Source organism: Bubalus kerabau, chromosome 13 (genome assembly GCF_029407905.1).
Source record: "Bubalus kerabau isolate K-KA32 ecotype Philippines breed swamp buffalo chromosome 13, PCC_UOA_SB_1v2, whole genome shotgun sequence".
Classification (NCBI taxonomy): domain Eukaryota; kingdom Metazoa; phylum Chordata; class Mammalia; order Artiodactyla; family Bovidae; genus Bubalus; species Bubalus kerabau.
The window spans coordinates 12,909,403-12,923,152 of NC_073636.1; the positions used below are offsets into that span (position 1 = coordinate 12,909,403).

At 51.0% G+C, this 13,750-nt stretch overlaps 1 protein-coding gene across 4 annotated transcripts in view; it reads right to left on the reverse strand.

The window, feature by feature from the left end:
* SFMBT2 (Scm like with four mbt domains 2) overlaps nucleotides 1–11,879 on the reverse strand; it is a 181,267-nt gene extending 169,388 nt beyond the window's left edge. The window contains exon 1 of one of the 4 annotated variants that reach the window (XM_055543500.1): nucleotides 10,689–11,879. The gene's annotated coding sequence lies outside the window, so the exon portion shown is untranslated. Of the gene's footprint in view, nucleotides 1–5,807; nucleotides 5,924–7,857; nucleotides 7,991–8,300; nucleotides 8,423–10,688 lie in introns of those variants that run through there. The other 3 variants (XM_055543498.1, XM_055543497.1, XM_055543499.1) reach the window with 3 other exon arrangements.
* Nucleotides 11,880–13,750: the final 1,871 nt, after the last annotated feature.

Consider the following 13,750-nt stretch of genomic DNA (forward strand, 5'->3'; position numbering starts at 1 on the left):
CCCTGGTGGTCCAGTGGCTAAGACTCCTTGCTCTCAATGCAGGGAGTCCAGGTTTGAGAAGGCAATGGCACCCCACTCCAGTACTCTTGCCTGGAAACTCCCATGGATGGAGGAGCCTGGTGGGCTGCAGTCCATGGGGTCGCTAGGAGTCGGACACGACTGAGCGACTTCCCTTTCACTTTCCACTTTCATGCACTGGAGAAGGAAATGGCAACCCACTCCAGTGTTTTTACCTGGAGAATCCCAGGGACAGAGGAGCCTGGTGGGCTGCCGTCTATGGGGTCACACAGAGTCGGACACGACTGACTCAGCAGCAGCAGGGCACTAGAGCCTGCAAGGCGCAACTAAGACTTAGCACAGCCAAGTAAATAGCATCTATTTAAATGACCTTTCACCTGAGGCTTTGTAGGAACTTGCACTTGGCATTTCAAACGCTCATGCTGCTGCTGCTGCTAAGTCGCTTCAGTCGTGTCCAACTCTGCGCGACCCCATAGACGGCAGCCCACCAGGCTCCCCCGTCCCTGGGATTCTCCAGGCAAGAACACTGGAGTGGGTTGCCATTTCCTTCTCCAATGCATGAAAGTGAAAAGTGAAAGGGAAGTCATTCAGTCGTGTCCGACTCTTCGCAACCCCATGGACTACAGCGCACTAGGCTCTGTTCATGGGAGTTTCCAGGCAAGAGTACCGGAGTGGGGTGCCATTGCCTTCTCCCAAACGCTCATACTGTACTTTAAAATAATGAAGTTCCTATCACTTTTTACTAAAATGGAAAAAAAAAAAACACAGCTTGCCCAGTTGAGGAGAAAGTACACTTAAAAACCATCTTTCCTTGGGCCAATAAAACTGCAAGGGAAAAAAAAAAACCAGGATAAAAGTTTTCCCACTGTCCCCTACCTCTGTGGCTCTAAACCCCTCTTTATAATCACAGCCATTGGCACTATTTGCCCAACACTAGAGTTCACCAAATATAAGGCATCAACCAAAATGCATCACTCTGGTTTTTTAAGAAAATCAAAAAGAATGAAACCGAAAGCACAATCAATTCTTTCTTTAAATCAACGTCTAAGACATCCATCTTATCACAAGAATAGAAACCTACAGGACGAGAGAGTAAAACTTTTTGAATAGTGAGTATCATAGGTAACAGGAAGGACCCTGACTGCTGATGTATTAGCATGCCAAGTATTAGCATGTTTTAAAATTCTCTACAAGGGACTTCCCTGATAATCCAGTGGTTCACACTCTGAGATTCCACTTCAGGGGGTGGGGGTTCAAGTCCTGGTAGGGGCACTAAGATCCTGAATGCCATGCGGCACAGCCAAAATGATAACTAAAATTCTCTATGGGCTAACAAGATAGGGAGTGAAGGGTGGTACCTTTCAATCAGAACACCACTGGGCTGATCATTCAAAACCAAACCCTAAGAATTTTATTTGGTAATGCTTCCCTAGTGGTCCAGACAGTAAAGAATCCACCTGCAATGCGAGAGACCTAGGCTCAATCCCTGGGTCAGGAAGATCCCCCCTGGAGGAAGGCACGGCAGCCCACTCCAGTATTCTTGCCTGGAGAATCCCTATGGACAAAGGAGCTTGGTGGGCTACAGTCCATGGGGTCGCAAAGAGTCAGACACAACTGAGTGACTAAGCACAGCACTGTTCATTCCCTGTTGGACTGCAAGCTCCAAATTGAGTATCTCCTCTTACAATACACTGTCCTGTCTATAAACATCTTGTTTACACTGACCTCCAAACAGAGAACACTTGGCTTAGCCAACAAGATCAAGTTTCCTGTGAACTATCCCAGGACATTCTCAGTCTTACAAAGAGAAGAAGGACTGGCCTAGTGGCCCAACCTGAAGGGTAGGTGTGGAAAACAGAGGGTCAGGTCTGATTCCTTCACTGGCTGACTTATGTGGAGGCTGCAGTTATCCCCGCTTCCCCTCGCCAAATACAAAGACACATATCATGAATATAATCAGATAAAGTCTAAGCAGTCACCTTGTGTGGGAGGGCAGGGTACAGAGGGCTATTTGGAATGGTCCCTTCTAGTCTAGGAATTATTAGAGCAAACTCAAATCAAATTTTCCTCTATGGCCTGTATTCAAAGGCAGGCTGACCTGGCCCAGGTCCTGCCATTACTGGGTTATATGTGAAAGCTAGAGTGGTATGCCTCAGTTTTTCCCTGTTTGTTTAAAGTCACTCAGTCGTGTCCGACTCTTTGTGACCCCGTGGACTGTAGCCCACCCGGCTCCTCCATCCATGGGATTCTCCAGGCAAGCATACTGGAGTGGGTTGCCATTTCCTTCTCCAGGGGATCTTCCCAACTCAGGGATCGAACCCAGGTCTCCCACACTGCAGGCAGACGCTTTAACCTCTGAGCCACCAGGGAAGCCCCATTTTTCTCTACATCTCTCCTTTTCCAGAGCCCAAGTGAAACCAGGACCCCATGTGCACCTGTATCACTTAGCAACAACAATGTTACTTCCGGACAGGGATCTGCACTCACAAGACATCCTCTGTGATGATGGCCAGTCACTTGTCCACTCCACCTCCCAGACCAGAGTCTTAAAGATGAATCACATGGGCAGGTCTGCACAGATGTGCTGAACCACCAATTTTTTTTTTCCCAAATAGAACCATGGAGATGTTTGAGTGAGTTTCTAGTTTAAAGTACTTAATCTTAGATATGGAAGCTGATTCTCAGAAAGATGACGACCAGTAACTGGTCCACAGTCACAAGGCGAGACAAAAGCATCACTGAAACCAGGCCTCCTCTGGATTCTGCCCTGGCCTCCTCTGTCAGGAATCCTCCTCACAAAACAGAGCTGTCAGGTCACGAGTCACCACTGCAAACGCACAGATTGGTTTGCCATCACAGAGATAATTTCCCTAACCAGTTTTGCTTCCCTGTAGAATGGGAACGGCAAGCTGCCACCAGGGAAATGTCGATTTAAGAACAGTCAGAAAAAAATACTAAATATGTCTTAAACTATGGATCCTAATTTCTTTTGGGAGCAAGAACTTTTTACAAGTTCTTTATTATTTTTAATTTTATTTTTGGCTGTGCCCCATGGTGTGTGGGATCTTAGGTCACCAATCAGGGACTGAATCCATTCCCCCTGCATTTGGAAGCACAGTCTGAACCACTGGACCACCAGGGGAGTCTAACAAGTTCTTCTTTGTGGCCTCCACACTGTTACAAGAACTCCAAAAGCTCCCCAGAAAGTGAAATACTAAAAGAGAAATGGTATCTAATACTAGAACTGGAGATGATTCAAATTCCACATTGACTATTTTTGTTCAAATCACTTTAAAAAAAAAAAAAAGAAAGAAAGAAAGAAATCTCTTTTAACTTTGAAGTTCTCTGTATTTTCACTGCCTGTGCTTCTTGTATCCCCAAAGCACCCTGTATCAATTCCAGGGACACGACATTCACTTACTGCTCTGAGCAATGTTTCCATCACCCAGCATTTCTGCTCAGATTTGGCAAGTCCTCTGGGAGAAATCCCAGGGACGGGGGAGCCTGGTGGGCTGCCGTCTATGGGGTCACACAGAGTCGGACATGACTGAAGCGACTTAGCAGCAGCAGCGACTTAACAGCAGCAGCTGGGAGAAAGGTGGAAACTGCCACCTCAGTCAGAGTGCACAAATAGGAATCTGATGAGTGGTCAGCCTTGCTGACATAACTTCATAGTCAGTCCATAATCTCTGCAGGAAAACATTAAGAGGAAAAGCCCTCTCTGATCAATCACTCCCATCATGAGAGAAATTCAGGGTACCATCAGTATGGCCTGTTTGAGGTTTAGGGTGTGGGTAATCCAATGGGAAAGGGGAAATACTCGTCACCCCTGCAGGTCTCTGCCAGCACTTCTAGAACACACATCAAAACAGAGGGACTGGTGGAGTTGTCTAGCCTAAGGGTTGCTGAATAGCCCTGCCAGTGGGCTGCGGTTTCCACTGGCCAGGGGAGTGTCTCCTGCGCTTGAGTAGGGGACTGGAGAGTTTCTGGTGCCTATGAGTGTATTGTCCCTGCCCCCCACCTTCCAGGCAGCGGCTGGGTCCCAGCAATGAGCTAAGACAAACATCTGAAACAGTACTTATTCATCGAAAGGAGGAAGCCGAGTGTGCAAATGTAACGCTTTGCAGGAACAAAGTAGCAAACCTCCTAGCTCCAAGGAGCGCCTAGCCAGCAATTCCTTGTGCCTACCGAGGCCTCTCCCCTCCCCTCCTTTACCCGCTCCCACCCTCAACCGCCTCCCCAGGAAACAGGGCCGAATTCGTGCCGGCTTTCACTTTCTCTCTCATCTGGTGAAACCTGGGTCCATTTGCTTGGTGCAGACACGCCAATCAGTCCCCCGGGTCCCTTGGCAAGGGCGCGAGGGTGGAGGGATGAGGGAAGTTAGAAGGCGGCGGCGATGGGTCTGGATTCGGACACGGTCTGCGGGCATCCGAGACAGTTTCCCACCCGTGGGCTCGGATCTGCCGCGAATGCGCCGCTAGAGCGGACAAAACGCGGCGCGGGGACGGGACTCTCTGGAGCCAAGGGGCGAGCGCAGGGCCCGAAGTCCCGGACCCTGGAGGAGCCGGAGCTCGGGATCCAAGGAGGCAACACAGGGGACACCAAGGTGGGTGAGCAACCTCACTCTAGCGCCAAAAGGAACGAAGACCCGTGCGGCCAGCCCCGGGCGCCCAGCCCTTCCCGGAATCCCACCCAGCTCTGTAAACACGAAGATCCCGAAAATTCCGAAAGCGAAACTGCAATCAGGTCTCCAGAAGTTTGGAAACGGCCTCCCAGGCTCCTGGCGTCCGGACACCACGGACGCAGTCAAAGATGAGCGCCCCAGTGAGTGGTCATCGCTCCGCAAGGTCGCCCTCCACTGCTCCCGTGCACCTCCCGGGTTTTTCACGCGCAACAGTCCCCAGTCCAGGTTCCAGGACAGGGGTCGGCGGTGCTCCTACCTCGTCTCCATTCCGCCCTCCGCCCGCTCCTCCCCACAAGAAGGGAAACTTGGGCCCTGCGAGAATCCTGGGGAACGTTCTTTGTAATCGGTTGTATGTTGGCTTCCACCGCACAGCTCGGTGCAAAATCGCAGGTTTCGGGGCGTTGGAGTGGATTGTGCGCTTGTCAGCAGCGACGTCAGGAGGACGAGGGGAGGGGTTCCCGGCTGAAATTGCAGTTTACAAGCACTGGGCCATTTTAGGCTGGTTTCCCCTTGAACGAAACCCACGAGGAAGCAGTCGCCGAGGGGACGCCTAGGACCGGAACGCCGGGGACGCGCCGCGCTGCGCGCTCAGCTCGGGGGTCGCGGGTGCAAAACGCCTCTGGGCCTGAGGGTCAGCTTCATTGCCCAGTAGGAGGAGAAATCTGCCGCGGGGTCCCCAATTTGGGGAATGCTTGCCCCCAGGCCCTACCTTAGGGACGCCGCAGGGGGCAGACTGTCCGATGGCTCGGCGACCGTCCAAGTAGGACAGTTGACCCTCTCGAGCCTTCCTTGAAGCCCCTGAGAATGCCCAGAGTCCACGTCCGTGTGGTAACTGCAGACCGGCCAGCGCTTTTTAATCCTGAGACTTAAAATCTTCCTGGCGCACTAGGCAGACGCGCCATCAGGTTCTTGGGCCCAGGTAATGTCCCCCGAATCTGCCCTAACCTGACCCCGGGGACGGCGAGCGGCTGCCGTGTGGCCCCCATCCCCCGGGTCCAGCCTGCAGGCTGCGCTGCGCGACCATCGCTCCGCGGCGGCATCCTGGCCACTGGCGACCCCTGTCGGGGACCCCTTCCAGCTAAGGAAACTCCGTTTGCTCGCTTACCCTCGGGCTCCACTTAAGCTCCGACTGTGCCCTCAAACTCAGACCCTCTGAGGACCCCGAAGTCGGCCTCCTCGCAGCCCTCCTCAACCCCAAGGCGACATCCCCGCTCGATCGCCTGGACGGCTCGCCGATCCAACAAGGGCGAGGAGCACTTTCTTCCGCGAACGCTCTCCCCATCCCCCACCTTCCCTAGAGCTCAACTCCAAAAGCAACTCCGCCGCTCCACCCCACGCTCTGCAGCTAGGGCCGTGCGCCCCCGCCCTTCCGCCAATGTACTTTCACACCCCCCACCACTCCACCCCACCCACCACGCCCCGGACACCGCCGGCCCCCACTCCCACTTTCTACCCCGCCGCGGCGCAAACTACACGGTGCCCTCCACCAAGTACAGCGCGCCCCCTGCACACACACACACGCACACAACCCCACCAGCGTCTGCAGCCTGATTGCCCCCGAAACCCTGGATACTGAGTCCTTTAAGTAAGCGGCACACCGCTGCACCTACCCAGCTTTACCCACACAGGATCCTGCGTACAGAGACAGAAAGAGAACTGGTCTCCTAGAAAGCTGAAATAAATCATTCCCTCTGCCCTCATGCATTTTGCACCACGTGTCAGCAGTTTGTCACGTCAAATCAGGGCAGGGTCTGGTTCGGAGACGCACACACGAATCTGGGGCGCATCTCTTGGGCACTCCCACCCAACTGCACACACAGGTATGCCCAGTGATGCAAAGGCACGCAGAGCAGTCCTGCTCCGATGCCACGGTCCGGGCCAGCGGTACCCCTTTACCCTCTAGCAATGGACTGGACACACGCAGATTCTAACCACGGAAAAAACTAGGGCAGCTCATTCCTTCTCTTTTTTCCCCTTTAATTCGCTAAAGCAGCTACTAGAGTAGCCAAAGAGAGCTGAAACTAAGAGATGGCAACTCCGGTTGGGTTTTTTCCCACCTCAAAATCTTTATTTTCAGTTTTTAAAAGCCACCTTAGCCCGCCATATTGAAACTGGCAAGGCTTCTAAATACTCCTCCGCCGCGGCTTCCAAGAAAACACCAGAACGGAGCGGGCTCTGGGCGCGCGTCTGGCCACCGCAAATCAACCACTTCCCTCGGCTAAGGCTCCCCTTCTCTGGCTAATCGTCTCCCGCCGCTCCAGATTAAAAAACCACAAATACATCTAGCAGTTCCTACAGCAGTTTTTTGGTTGTTGTTGTTTTTGCGGATTTTGCTAACACACATTTTTTTTTTAAATAATGAACTCCAAAGCCAGATCAGATTAGTAATTGTGAAAGGAGGTTATATGAGAGTAGACAACAGGAAAGCCCCAAGGGACAGGATGTGACTTTAACGCTAAAGAAAAAAGAAAGAAAAAAAGAACAAAAAGATCATCCATGCCGGAGCACGCTCCGAAACTACTACTGACAATTTCATTTCAGCTACACAAGCAAATGTTTCGGGGGGGGGGGGGGGCGATTCCAAATATGTTCACGATATTTAATCCCTTTGATGGCTGGTCTCCAGTCCTCACCCCACCATCTCCCCCAACCACCACCACCCCCACCACCCCGAACACACACACACCATCTAAAAAAAAAAAAAAAAAAAGGAAGAAAGAGACCCCAACGCGGGGTAGCAAGGGCGGCTGCGTCGCCAAAATGAGCGCACAAATGAGGAAGGTGGGCGGCGGGAGGGGACACTGTGCACCCGGAGGAGTACGCTTTCCAACTACGGACAGACTCCCGTGAGGCCGGGCTTTGCGAAGCCGAGGGACCTGGAGAAAGGGGACGGGGGGGAGCAAAAATGACAACCCGGAGCACAGCGCGGAGTTCGGGGCTCTGCTCCAGAGCTGTCGCCTTCTCCTCCAGCCCTGCCCTTTCGCTTCTCTCCCACTGCACCCCCTCCTTCGGCCCCCCCACCCCGAGCCCAATCCAGCTTCCCTTTTTCTCGGAGCTGGAAAAAGAGAAGCTGACCGGCGCACTCAACCTGCGGGCCGGAGGTCCCCTCGCGGGGCGGGCTGGGCGCGGGGACAGCGGCCGGCGCGGGGTCCTACCTGGTGAAGTTCGTCCTCCCCGTGGCGTGAACAGAGGCCGGGACGCCGCCGAGGCGGGGGACGCCGGCCTCACCCGCTCGCTGCGCCTCGCTCGCTCCCCGCCCGCCGCCTCCCTTGCGCGCCCGCTCCGCGGCTCGGACTCCCACTACAGCCTCATTCCAATATGGCATCCTCTCTGTGCGCATGCCCGGCACTCTTTTTTAAGATTATTATTTTGTGTGTGTGCGCAGCGAACTCCTTCAACGACCTTTTCCAGGCGCTTGCGGCACGTCTTAAGCCAATTAGCCGGCGGGACGTTGCACCCCTTCCCCTACCCACGCTGGGACGCCCCCGCTCCTGGGCACATCCCCACCCCCCATACACACACACTCACACACTCCACGTTCCCACTGCCCCCTCCTCGTCCCACTCCCCTCGCTTTTTTCCTTTAGCTCCCTCCATACACGATCTGCAGAAAGTTCCCATCACAGGCGCTTTCGCAAATCCATCTGCAGGGAAATCTGGGCAAACTCCGCAACTCACTGGACACTTTCGGTTCAGTCGGTTTACAATCCCCTCGTGGACTAAATGCAAAAACTTGCGCTTTATCCGCGGAAGGCTGGTAGCCAGCGGAAAGAAATTTAATCCGCTCCGAGACCCGGGACCCGCCCACTGCGCCCCACCCGGCTCTTAAATTGTGCCTTTTCTATGGAGATTCAAATATTTTCTGAGGCCTTAGGGGTGGAGGGAGGGGGCCGGAGAAAGGTTTTTCCTGGGAAACGTGCCCAGAGGAGTCGGAAGTTCAATCAGGGCTGTTTGGACCAGCTTTGCCGCTGAGATCGGCAAGACGCAGGTAACGAGGGTAGCCACGGCGTCTCCGGATGTCCAGGTCTGGGGGACAGCGAAGGGCACCTGACCTAGGCTGGCTCTTGGAGGGCGGGTAAAGAATCCTGCCCGAGGAAAACGTGGCCCTCGGCGACCGAGGGAGTGACCAAGAGGCATAGCAGACCTGCGCGGGGCAGGGTTTCCGTGCGGCGTGTGCGGGTTCGCGGGCACTTTGCCTGGGGCGAGGGGGCGGGGGGCGGACGACAAAGAGGATCTTTCTGGCCGGAGCGGTGGCTGGGCAGAGACTGAAAGGAATGTCCCAATGCGGAAATGCTGGCGACGCCCGAGTGGGTCAGACCGAGAACTTCCGAAGGTGGGCTTTGCTGTACTGAGGAGCGAGGAGATCTTGCTGGAGGCTAGAATTTATTTTCATGGGAAATGGAGAACCAGCACTTTTGGCAGGGTTTTTGCTCTCTTACCACAAGGGGTAAATCCCCACCCCCAGAGTCTCCCAATTATGTGTCCATCTCCTTCCTACGGACTTTCTTTCCGTGTCCCTCCCCTGGCCCAGGGGTCGGGAGGCTCTCTCACCCCGGACACTGCTGCGCGTTCCCAGCTCCGCCCGCCCTCCCACGCCCGGTCACCCCGGCTAGTCCTCGAGGACCCCTGTGCTCAGGCACGTGAGGTCCCCGAAGGATAAGTGGATGCTCCCAAGGGCGAGGGACAGGGCAGGGACCAGGGATGCAGAGCGGAAGTCAAGAGTTTAGGCGCGCGCGGGACAGGCAGGGGTCTTGCCCGCTGGGTCCTCTCCGCGACGGCGGGACCCGAGCTGGTGTAGAAGAGCCACTGGAGGGATGTGCCCGGAAACTGCTCCGGCCAAGCCCTGCGGTCGCGAGTGCCCCTGCACCGAAATGGTGGGTGGAACTCGGAGATCCTGGGGGACTTCCGCGGCGATGAGAGCCCTCGCGCTTGCAGCCTGGGCAAGTGGTGTCTCCTCACGTCTTGGTGAGCGCTCTACGAGAGCTCTTGGAGGAAGCCCTTCGTCTTGTCACGCCTTTTGAGTGCCCCTGAGGCTCAAAAAAGGAAGGGCAAGCGACTCACAAGTCATAGTCCAGCCAGAGTCTCCTTCCCAGACCAGCTTCCCTGTCCCCACCTCTTTGGGACATCCGACCTCTTTCACCTGAAGGTCACCGAAAGCGGAGCATCTCCAACCACACCTGGCCGCCTGCACCCCAAAACCGCCTCCCTCGGTGCCCCGAGATGGCTCCTAAATGAGACCGTGGATGCACAGAGGTTCCGAGGAATCCTGAAGGAGGACTCCAGACGGCCTCCTTGGCTTTACCCCGGGGTCTCGACTGCTTGAGCCTTCAACACACAGTTTGGCCCAGAAGGGGCGGGGTAGGGGGAAGGTCCTGTCCCAAGTGGACTTAAGCTAGGGGAGATCCACCGTTCCCTCGCTGGGATCACCTGCTCCCGCGCCGCGGAAGCGCAGAACATCCGCCGCAGAGAGATCTGAGGCCGGCTCCCCTCCTCCAGCCCGTCCGGCTCCCCCCGCCTAGTGCTGCGCCCTCCACGGTGACCGGCAGCGCCCCTTCCTCGAGGGTCTCAAACCTAGCGGTGGGGCCCGGGCTGGGAAGGGGGCAGAGGATTGCTGCTCTCGCCTGGCCCCCCCCCCCCCCCAGCACTTCCGGGCGACTCCAGTTTACAAAGAGGATGCACTTTTCCTCTCCAAGAGCAGAGGCGACGTGAGCTGCAGCAGCCATTGCGCCGGCTCTGGGTTTGTTTACCAGTTTTAAGTCATTATTATGCATGGAACGTTATTTCATCAAAATAAAAAACAATTGCAAAAAAAAAAAACAAAACCAAAAAACCCCACCTAATCCCCAACTAGATGAGCTGTCTCTACATTATTCTACAGTTCCTCCAAAGTAATAGAGTCCTTTTATATTTTTGGAACTCACACTCTTGCATAACTTTGTCAGTGGGTCTGGAGAGCAGTGTGGAGGAGTTTGATTTTTTGTACTCACCGCGATTAAGACATAAAATCATAAAGCCACATTGTGTATACAATGGTCTTCACATTGTTACCTCCAAGAATCTTCTCAACGTTGTACAAGGTAAAATTTCTCCAACTTTGGCTTTCATATTGCTTTTCCCACGTGACTTCTTGAACGTTCCTTGGCTTTTTATTCTGTATCCTGCCTCCATTCTCCTCTGTCCAAGGACACCTATGAGACAAAAGAAATTGGTTCCAAGATTCCCTGCCGTTATTAAAGGGTCCCTTCATCCCATTCCAATACCTTCCCACTTTCATTTTTATTTCAGAAGCAAGATACTTTAGGGATGTGAGTATCCAGGGGTAGAATCCACCCTAAATCTATTAAAGATGAAGTGGGAGTGGGACCAGCAGAGTCAGCCAAAGATAAAGCCTAGGACTGTTTCAAAGTAAAGAAGACATAATATTAATACATTCCAAGTCAGGAAATTCAACCAAGTAAATCTCATGATAAACACCATGAGGTCTCTCTATAAATTGTTAACATTTTCTAAAAATCTTGGCAAAAATAAGTTTTTGCTCACACCAGCTGATTATAACTTATTTCATGTCTAAACAATGGTTAAACCATGAATTATATCACTTTCAAAATGCACTTACACATCTAAGTTATGCCTTCTAAGGGACTTTGACATTCTTTCCTACAAATGAGTCTATAATATATAAAAGATTAAAATTATATTTGCTAATTGGAAAATAGGATTAAAAACAACAGAAAAGTTTCTCATGTTGGGCATTTCTAAGTATGACTTCACAAAAAAATATTTCAGATGAGTCAAAAATTATATGCATATTAATTATTTATTCTAAAGGCATATGATTACTTAAACCTTGTCTCACTAATCTTCACACCAAGAAAAATATTGGTCAGTTGGCTCATAGTTACTCCATGTTGACATCATTGTATAAGGAAATGCCCTAAAGAAAATGAACTATTTTGCTTCCTTAACAAAGAGAATCTCTGAGATATTAGACAACTTAGCTTAACATAAAAGTAGAAGGGTGGAAAAGTGTCCCCCAAAAGCCTCTCAAAATAAATATTTGTGATTCATGTTGAGGTTTGATAGAAAACAACAAAAGTCTGTAAAGCAATTATACTTCAATTAAAAAATAAAATAAATATTTGAAGAATGTATGCAATCTTCTTTTTACCGGAGGCTTGAGATCTAAACACGTCTCTTGGCTGGGGTGAGACTGTGTTCTTCCATCACTCTCTTAAGGTCACTGAGAGTTAAATTTGAAGACACTTCCTCCCTTATTTTTCACCCTTTACCTCTATCCCTGTTCCAGCGCCTAGCTCCTGGGATGAGAATCAAATGACCTTATCAGTGCTTCATCACTAGTTTTCTCTGTGACCTATGTAAGTTCTAATGACCTCTCTGAGCCATCTTTTCTCGAGGGTAAAGGGAGGGGATTGGACTAGATGTTCTGTAAGGTCCTTTCAAACTCTAAAAAGTGCTTATCCATCTACCCCACCCAAAGCCACAATTTGCCTTCTGTAATATCCTAACACCATCTCTACAGACTAGAAATAGCCAAGGTGTAAATATTGAGGTCACAAAGAGGAAAAAAGTAATGAACAGATCTGCAGGGGAATGGCCTTTTTTGCCCTCCCAGCCAGCAGTAAAGTGTTGTTTGAGTCATATTTCTGCCTTGTTTAGATCATTATCTTGTCTTTATAATTACTGTATGGGTTCCCCCCCACCCCCCCATAAGTGTCTGGGCTGAGAGTCAAGTCTGGGTGATGGAGCTCATTGTTTAAATGGGGAAGTGAGCATAGTGATGAATAGGCTATTCCACAAAGATAGCACCTATCTGAGGATATCTCCACAAAGGTATCACCTATCAGAGCACTTACTCATCCATTTCTAAAAATTCCAGAAACCCACCGTTGCTTCCTGTATAATTTGAAGAAGTTTCAGGCTTCCTTGACAAGAGAAAAAATAACAGCGAACACAGAGGGTGTATTAAAAAAAAATTAGCGATGTCTAAACTCCCCTAGGACATTGATTTAAAGAACAGAGCTGGTTTCACTGCCAAAGTGCTCGTTTTGACTGATGGCTTCTTTCTCACTGAGGAAGACAAACACCATGATGAAAGTCACATCCAACTTCTGAGGCTACTTGTATGGGCTGCCTAGTATTATGTACTCCACTTGTAAGTCTTGTTTTGCATGAGACAGAATATTCTAGATCTTGCAGCCTGGCTCCTAGTCCTTTTGAGAGGTGGGGAAGTCAGAGTCCAAGGAGGTAAAATGACAGAGATCTCACCCAGAGCTGCAGAGCAGGGCCTGACCTTTCTCTCTTCTGCTCCATTAAAGGAGAAAGCCAGGGGAGGACTTATTTAGCATCTATTTTACACCAGTCACTCTTCTGGAGTCTTTACATATGTGATAGTATGTACTGTGTTCTAGTCTCTATTATGTGTAGTGTCTCTTATAAATGGCTTTTAAATACGTTTTAAACATATATTCTTTTACATACAAAACTAGACTCTGATCCACGGTCACTAGAACGTTTCCATGTGTCACTTTTTCTGGCAGAGCTGGAGTTGTCTGGAATTATCTGCATTCTCTATAACTGAAGGTATTTATTGCCCCGTACACACACACACACACACACACACACACACACCCCCAAACCAGCACAAGTCAGGGATGTGGTTTATGGTCCTGCTCAGTTTCGCCTCTGCAAGTTAACTAGCCTTAGTGAGATTGAATCAGACACTGTGCAGAAGTGTAAAATGTCCCCTTGGACTCATAACATAACATAGACTAAACAAATTAAAGTGGGCAACAAAAATCCCACATCAAAAAGTAGGTTTCGTGTAAAAGCAAGTAGACAGATTTTATTCTATGCATTTACCACTTTAATAAGTCCCAACTCTGCTAAACAGAGAAGAAATATCAGTGTTTGGACGCTGGACAATGCAGCTTTATTGTAACCTCAACCCCATCTGCTCAACTAGTGAAATTGAAAATTTCACTGTATAAGTTGCTTTAGTGGACCTCACTATAGAAAATAATTATCCTGG